Below are 7014 nucleotides of genomic sequence, written 5' to 3'. Positions count from 1 at the left end.
ATCCAGAGCTGTCCACCCAACTTCGCCCCACTTGTTCTCACCACTCCAGGACTACGGAACGGGCATACCACTCCATCGACACAGTAAGCTCACCCATAGAACGACCACCCCTACAGGATGCCCCACCACAGCAACAGGCGCATACAAGCGGAATCAAACATGCACAGATGTGATAACCGTCATCTACCATCATGGCAATTCGAGTTTGACCCACAAACCAATGGAAATTACGCTTTTGTGTGACTACCGTAAGCTAAATCGGTGACTCTACCAAGACAACTACCAAGCGCACGCCCGATGACTATGGAAAAGACGGGACGTGCCCAGTCATCTCTACCAAGATTAACCAAGGTGGTCACGGCAGTACCACTAGATGACCTGCCAAGGAAGGTCAGCGGTTCGTCACCTCCTGCAGGGGTATAGCATCTAATGGTACTCCTTTCGGGCTGCGAAATGCACCCGCCACCATTCAGAGACTGGAGACTGTGCCTATACTCGCAGGACTGAGAAGAGTGCAAGTTGCCTACCATCGGAGATGGGCCATTTTCTGACTCCTGCCCGCACGACCTAGAACACCTGGAAAATTCGTTAGAACGTAACAGTGCAGCGGACTAACTGGAAGCAAATTTCAAATAGCCAAAACAGAGTGACTTACCTATGACTCAGGTGGGTCGCAGAACCAAACCCCTACAGCCAAGGTGGAGGCTATCTCAATAAGTGGCCGGTCCCAAGCAAAGAAACAGGTCCAATCTTCTTAGGCTGGCGGAACGAGCGATTTCGTACACACTACACCACAATCGCTGCAGCCACTGACCGACTTGATTCCTAAAAGCCCAGCCAACACATTAAATGACTGAGAGTGTCAGAACTTACGCTCAACGTAAGCGACGCTCACGTCCTGACACCTGTGCTACAGCCCCAAGACTTTTGACAGCATTCATAACCACCTGATTCGCATCGACGAGTATAGAGCATTCTTCATGCAGAGAAGACCGAAATCAGAATCTTCCACCGGTCCGTGTGATCATCAAAGAACTATCGGAAGGGAAAGTCACTGGTCAGGTCAGTGAAAAAGGAATGCATTGGGCCATTGTGGACGTCCCCTGGGAAAAGCACGCCCTCACGTTGGGACGAGGCGGTTCCAGCTACAATGACATCACCACATGCCTTCATACAGCAAGAGGAACAACAAGAAACTCTTGTGGAGTCTAGCTCTCCAACGATTTGATTTGCCAGAATCGACGCCATCAGGAGCTTCTAAAACCAAAGATAGCGAGACTCCCCGTCGAGAAGTCCCACAAGGACACACGGTAAGAACTCCTGAACAATGCTTGAAGCTGACTTGCATGGCTTATATCTATGTGCTTGTGTGGATCCACTTTAGTTTAATTTTAGGTAGAAATCACCTCCAGTGAAAGTTTCTACTGTCAGGATATGGCGCGGCGCTGTTAAGAAAGGAGAGGTCAAGTCACTGTAAGGTATAAGTCTTTTACCTGAAAAGTAAACCGACACCTGAGCCAGAGACAAATCACAGAACTGGATTGTTTAATAGCAGGGGCGGAATTTGTAGATCTCGGGCTTTGGTTACTAGCTATGAGGAAACGTGAAGTCGTAAAATTCTAATTTCTCTCCTAATCTGTCTTCTAAAGATCTGAGTACCCAGGAACCAGCAGAAGTTAATTCATTCTAGAGCTTTGGGTGTATTAACCTGAATGGTAATTGTGTGGTATAACTGGGGCTACTTAAATAAGACTGTTTCTTAAGATATCTATATATCAACAGAGCCTGTATTGAGTTCTAAGCAAGAAGAATGAGTTTTATATTTTCCTTCTTTTTTCTATAAGTTTCTAAACTGGAAAAGTGTCTTTCCTAGGGAGGCAAAGGAAAAGCCGAGCTGTGGAGCTACTTGTCCTATTGGTCAGACAGAGAGCAAGACTATCACGGGAAAGAGAGAAGAACGTCTCTCTGTTCTTGGTGGTTACAGTTTCCGTCCTCGGAGCAAAGGCGGGGGGCAAGCCCAGCTGTGGGTTTTGCATCTCCACGCCTAGAAAACAAGACCACCAAGGGTTGCTTGTCACACAGGTAGCCCTGCGAGGCAAGCCCTGAAGAGGAGGGAAGGGCTAGTTCCCCTGCTTTTAGCATCCCGAGGTGGGAATTGGTGTTCCCACCAAGGAGGGTTGGGACACCAGGAACGAGAGGACAAAGGAGCGGGATCAGGCCCAACTAGACTCATGCTGATCGGGTGGCAGCAGAGAATATCACAAGCTGTACGTCGAGCTGGGGGAGTTTCCGGTAAGACCCCAAACTTTGGGACGCACTAAAGCGTCCAGATGGCACAGACCAACGGTGGACCCCTAAAGTCCAGGTCTGGGACTGGACGGCTAGATTACCACAAAAGGGTTTGTTCAGGCAGACATCAAGCGGCTGTAGAACTGAAGTTAAGCCTCCAGGTATTACAGTTTTCATATTTTTGGCCACATTTTTCACCTCATCCGTCTTGTGTTCCCTGAACATATCCCAAATGAGCATAGCAGGTTTCTTGAAAAGTGTTCCTGGTCTCTTATTCCACACTTTTTCCAGCCATTCAGTAGTCTCACTTTCACCCATCCATCCCTTTTCGTGTGCATGTATGATGACACCAGCAGGAAATTTATTGTTCTTAGGCAAGATTTTTCTTTTAAACAGAACAATAGGAGGGAGCTTTGATCCATTTGCCAAACATGATAAAACCACTGTAAAATGGATTTTTTCATGGTCAGTGGTTTTACAACTGTTTTTCCATCAACACCGGTTACCATTCTGTTGCTGGGGAGATTGAATGCCATCAGTGTTTTGTCCATATTTCCTATTTGTGACAGTTCAAATGCATATTCCTTTTGATACTTTATAATAAATCTTTGGAAAGATTCGATATTTTCTTCCAGATCTCTTGGCAGCTTTTGTGCTATCTTTGTTCACTGACAAAGACATGACAGTTCTTGAAGCGAGTATGCCAACCCACTGATGCGACAAACATTGATGGCTTTACTGACTTGTATTTGTCGTCTTTCGACATTTGCAGAGCACACAGACGAATTCCAGTTCTAGTGACAATGTACCCATTTTGTCTACATTCAACAACCCAATTATTGAGATATTTCTCCAGCTCAGGAAATGAAGTGCACCTTATTGGACATTTTTTCTTGCTTCTTGGCATGTCTTTTGGTGTTGTTTTATTTTTGTTTTGCTATTCTCTTACTTGCTTCTGATTATTGCAGAATTCATGAGCAGCAGCACAATTATTATTTGCTTCTACATATTCAACAACTTCAACGCTGCATGATAAGACCTTTTTCTTTTGATTTCACCATTGTTCATTTTAAATACTAGTATGAAAATAGATTATTATTATTGTAGTTATAGATTTTGTAGGACTTTATATAGGAATATCACCTGCTTTATCACTGTCAAATTATTATTGTTCTTTGTTTATTTCAAAGCAGCCCTGTAGATTGGCATGTCTGTGGGGATAACAGGCTATTTCAATTTTATTAAAGATTCCATAGATTCTGCACATTATCTTTTCATATTGGCTCGAGACTTATGAGGTCCATTGCATGAAGAAATGCACAAAGAGATCAAATTACACAGTAGTGGACTGACACCAATGCTATAGTGCTAGTGTTCATTGTATTTTTCTGATTGGCTTGTAAAGTGTAGCATTTTGTGAAATGCATGGGTCAAATGTCATGCAGATCTGCAGCACTGCTCTTTTAGTATTCCTTTCAAGCCAATCTAGTCCACTGAACAAAGCCTTTGCAACTTTAAAAGGCTGCAGTATTGACATTAATTAAAGGGTCAGCAAACTTTGGCTTCCAGCCTGTCAAGCTAAGCTGCTGGCAGGTTGGGACGTTTTGTTTACCTGGAGCGTCTGCAGGCATGGAGCCCCTCATCTCCGTGAGGCCGCAATTTGCCATTCTCAGCCAATGGGAGCTGCAGCCAAGCAGCTCCCATTGGCTGGAAACAGTGAACCATGGCCTCAGAGAGATGAGGGGCTCCATGCCTGCAGATGCTCCAGGTAAACAAAATGACAATGTAATAGATATTCAATTCAATGATTCTATAGATTTTAAAATCATCACATTTTGGTGTAGACCTGTTTATAAGATGACCTCTGCTCTTTGATGCATCACTTTTTTACTAAAAATATTCGGCTTATGACAGAGTATATACGGAATTCACCTCAGCAGTTAGGCATATCAAGGGCAGCGGTAGCTTGTATATTTAAAACAGATTTAATCAAATATAAAAATACTTTTATCATGCTCTAATTTATTTTATCTGATTTTCCTCCCTCCCCACCAGTATCTCCTTCACTCATCTTTCAGTAAGTACAGTGAATATAGACATAGCTTTATTTACTTTGATGAGTGGAGTTGGGAGATGGTATGTGGATGTGACTCCAAAATGTCGAACTACCCAGGTGCAATATCCAAAGCCATACTCAATTTCAGGATAAAAAGAGACACAAAGCATTCACAATCTCTGAGAAACCAGTAGAATGTTCACAGGATCTACATTGGCTGAGGATCTGGCACTAGATGTGTTGCTTAGAATTTTTTTTGGAGAGATCTTATCAGCAAGATTATGATTAAAACTCAGATCCATAATCAACTTGTGGAACTCACTCACAGCCACGAGACATCATTGAGATCCAGGGCTAGAGCCACAAAGGGAATTAGGTACCTACTTGCTACTTTAAGAGCCTAAGTCCAAAATTTAGATCCGAAAGCCCCCCTGCTCAGCTGACACCTAGACTAGAAGGACCATTGGTTTGATTCAATAAGGCAGTTGCTATGTTCTGAAATTTAGTTAAAAGCCAGTGCCCGCAAACACTTCTTAAAGTTTAGACTAAATAAATACAAAAGTCAATAGGAAATATATTCCACAAACAAGAGGACAAGAGAAAAATTCTCAGATGTGTTCTGGTGCTCAGTACTCAAGGAGCCTTTGAAGAGGGAGCTAATATAAAGGACTATATGATGCTACTCTGAAAAGTCAAGTCCTAAACTTCTCAGATTGAGCACCCAAAATTAGAAAGATACTTTTGACAGTTTGACGCTAATTTCTGTACCTCAGTTTCTCATGTGTAAAATGGGGATAATAACACCCCCTCATCTCAGAACGATGTCCTGAATATTAATTCATTAATGTTTGTAAAGAACTAAGGTACTGTGATGACGGCACCACAGCAAAGCCCATGAGGAAATTAATAATTCTATATTCAGTGCAGGGTCTGGATGGTATTGATAAATAATGCATTGAACCACACTGATTGAGGATGTAAAGAAATATTTAATAGGTACCCATTCAGTGGGCACCATCCATTCAGTGTGCTGAATGAAGCAGGGGGCTTTTGGCAAAAGTTAATATATGATCATGTAACTGAAGATTGTATCAAAATGCATACACGCAGGAGGGGAAAACTAAGGTTTCCTGATGAAACTTAATTTTGGCATTTCTTAATGTTGAGTACTTGACCTTTAATAGTCTTCTAACATAGCTTTTTAAGATGTAATATACATTAAACTAAACTTGTGGTGACTGAAGAAAAGGAGAGGGTGAACAGCTGTAGTGAAGTGGGCTAAAGACACTACAGGTGTGTTGGCTTAATCGGCAAATAAGTGTGTATAACTAAAGCACAGAGGGTGCAGAGCAGGAACTCATAAAGGAACAAAGGATTCAGGTACAGAACTTAAAGTGAATACAGAGGTAAATAAAATAATTTACCCTCATTATAGCTAGAATTGCAGTTGGTGGGAGTGGATGGTTGTGGCTTATACTACCTGAAGAAATCTGAGGGAAAATCCAGTAAATTGTAAGGCTATTGTTTAGCAGTTTATTTACCAGCAAATGTTTTTTCTTGTAGTGCTGTATTGCTAAATAGTACTGCAACTGGTTGTCTTTAGTGTGGAGAAAAATCTGGGGAGAATGTGGGGTAGTTGCTGTGCCAAGTTGGGGGCGGGGGTTGGATTCAAGTAAAAGAGAGTAGATAGGGATGCAAGTTAGTTCTGGTTTAGAGGAACTGTGAATGGCTAGCCAGCTACAAAAGCAGTTTCTCCTCCCTTGGTGTCAGGGCCACCCAGAGGATTCAGGGGACCTGGGGCAGGACTGAGTCTTCGGCGGCAATTCGGCGGGGGGTCCCTCTCAGAGGGAAGGACCTGCTGCCGAATTGCCACCGAAGAATGAAGCGGCGGTGGTGGAGCAGCCTAAGTGCTGCTGATCAAGGCTTTTTTTTTTCCCCGTCGCTTGCGGCGCTTGTACTCAGTGGGCGGCACTCTGAGGCTTCGGCAGCACTTCCGCGGCGGGTCCTTCACTCGCTCTGAATCTTCTGCAGCACTGAAGGACCCGCCGCCAAAGACCTAGAGAGAGGAAAGGGCCCACCACGGAAGTGCTGCCAAAAACCCGGAGCGGCTCGCAGGGCCCCTGAGGGGCGTGGGGCCTGGGGCAAATGGCCCCACTTGCCTCCCCCCCCAACTCTGGGTGGCCCTGCTTGGTGTTCACACCTCAACTGCTAGAACAGGGCCTTATCCTCCCTGATTGAACTAACCTCCTTATCTCTAGCTTGCTTGCTAGCATATATATACCTACCCCTGGAAATTTCCACTACATGCATCTGACGAAGTGAGTGTTCACCCACGAAAGCTTATGCTCCAATACGTCTGTTAGTGTATACGGTGCCACAGGCCTCTTTGTTGCTTTGTGCTACAATGTTAGCAATGGAAAACAAGGGCTTCTGTAAGGAGCTTTTCTATGGCACCACTCTGCACTGAAAATAGCGATGGTATTTCAACCACTATTCTCAGTTTGTGCTAGAATAAGGGCTTTTAAACATTGAACTGATTCCTGCTGTTCATAAGGCTGTGTATCTGTTATTGTGGTAAGCAGAAGCTGTTTGAAGAAGTGGGATATTTCCTGGCTGTATTTTGTCCTATGCTGACGCTGTGATTAAAGTCCTTTGCTCTGCTCTGCCAT

Source organism: Chelonoidis abingdonii, chromosome 5 (assembly GCF_003597395.2).
Source record: "Chelonoidis abingdonii isolate Lonesome George chromosome 5, CheloAbing_2.0, whole genome shotgun sequence".
NCBI classification, from domain to species: domain Eukaryota; kingdom Metazoa; phylum Chordata; order Testudines; family Testudinidae; genus Chelonoidis; species Chelonoidis abingdonii.
The sequence above is the reverse complement of the archived record's forward strand: the minus strand, read 5'-3'. Positions refer to the sequence as shown.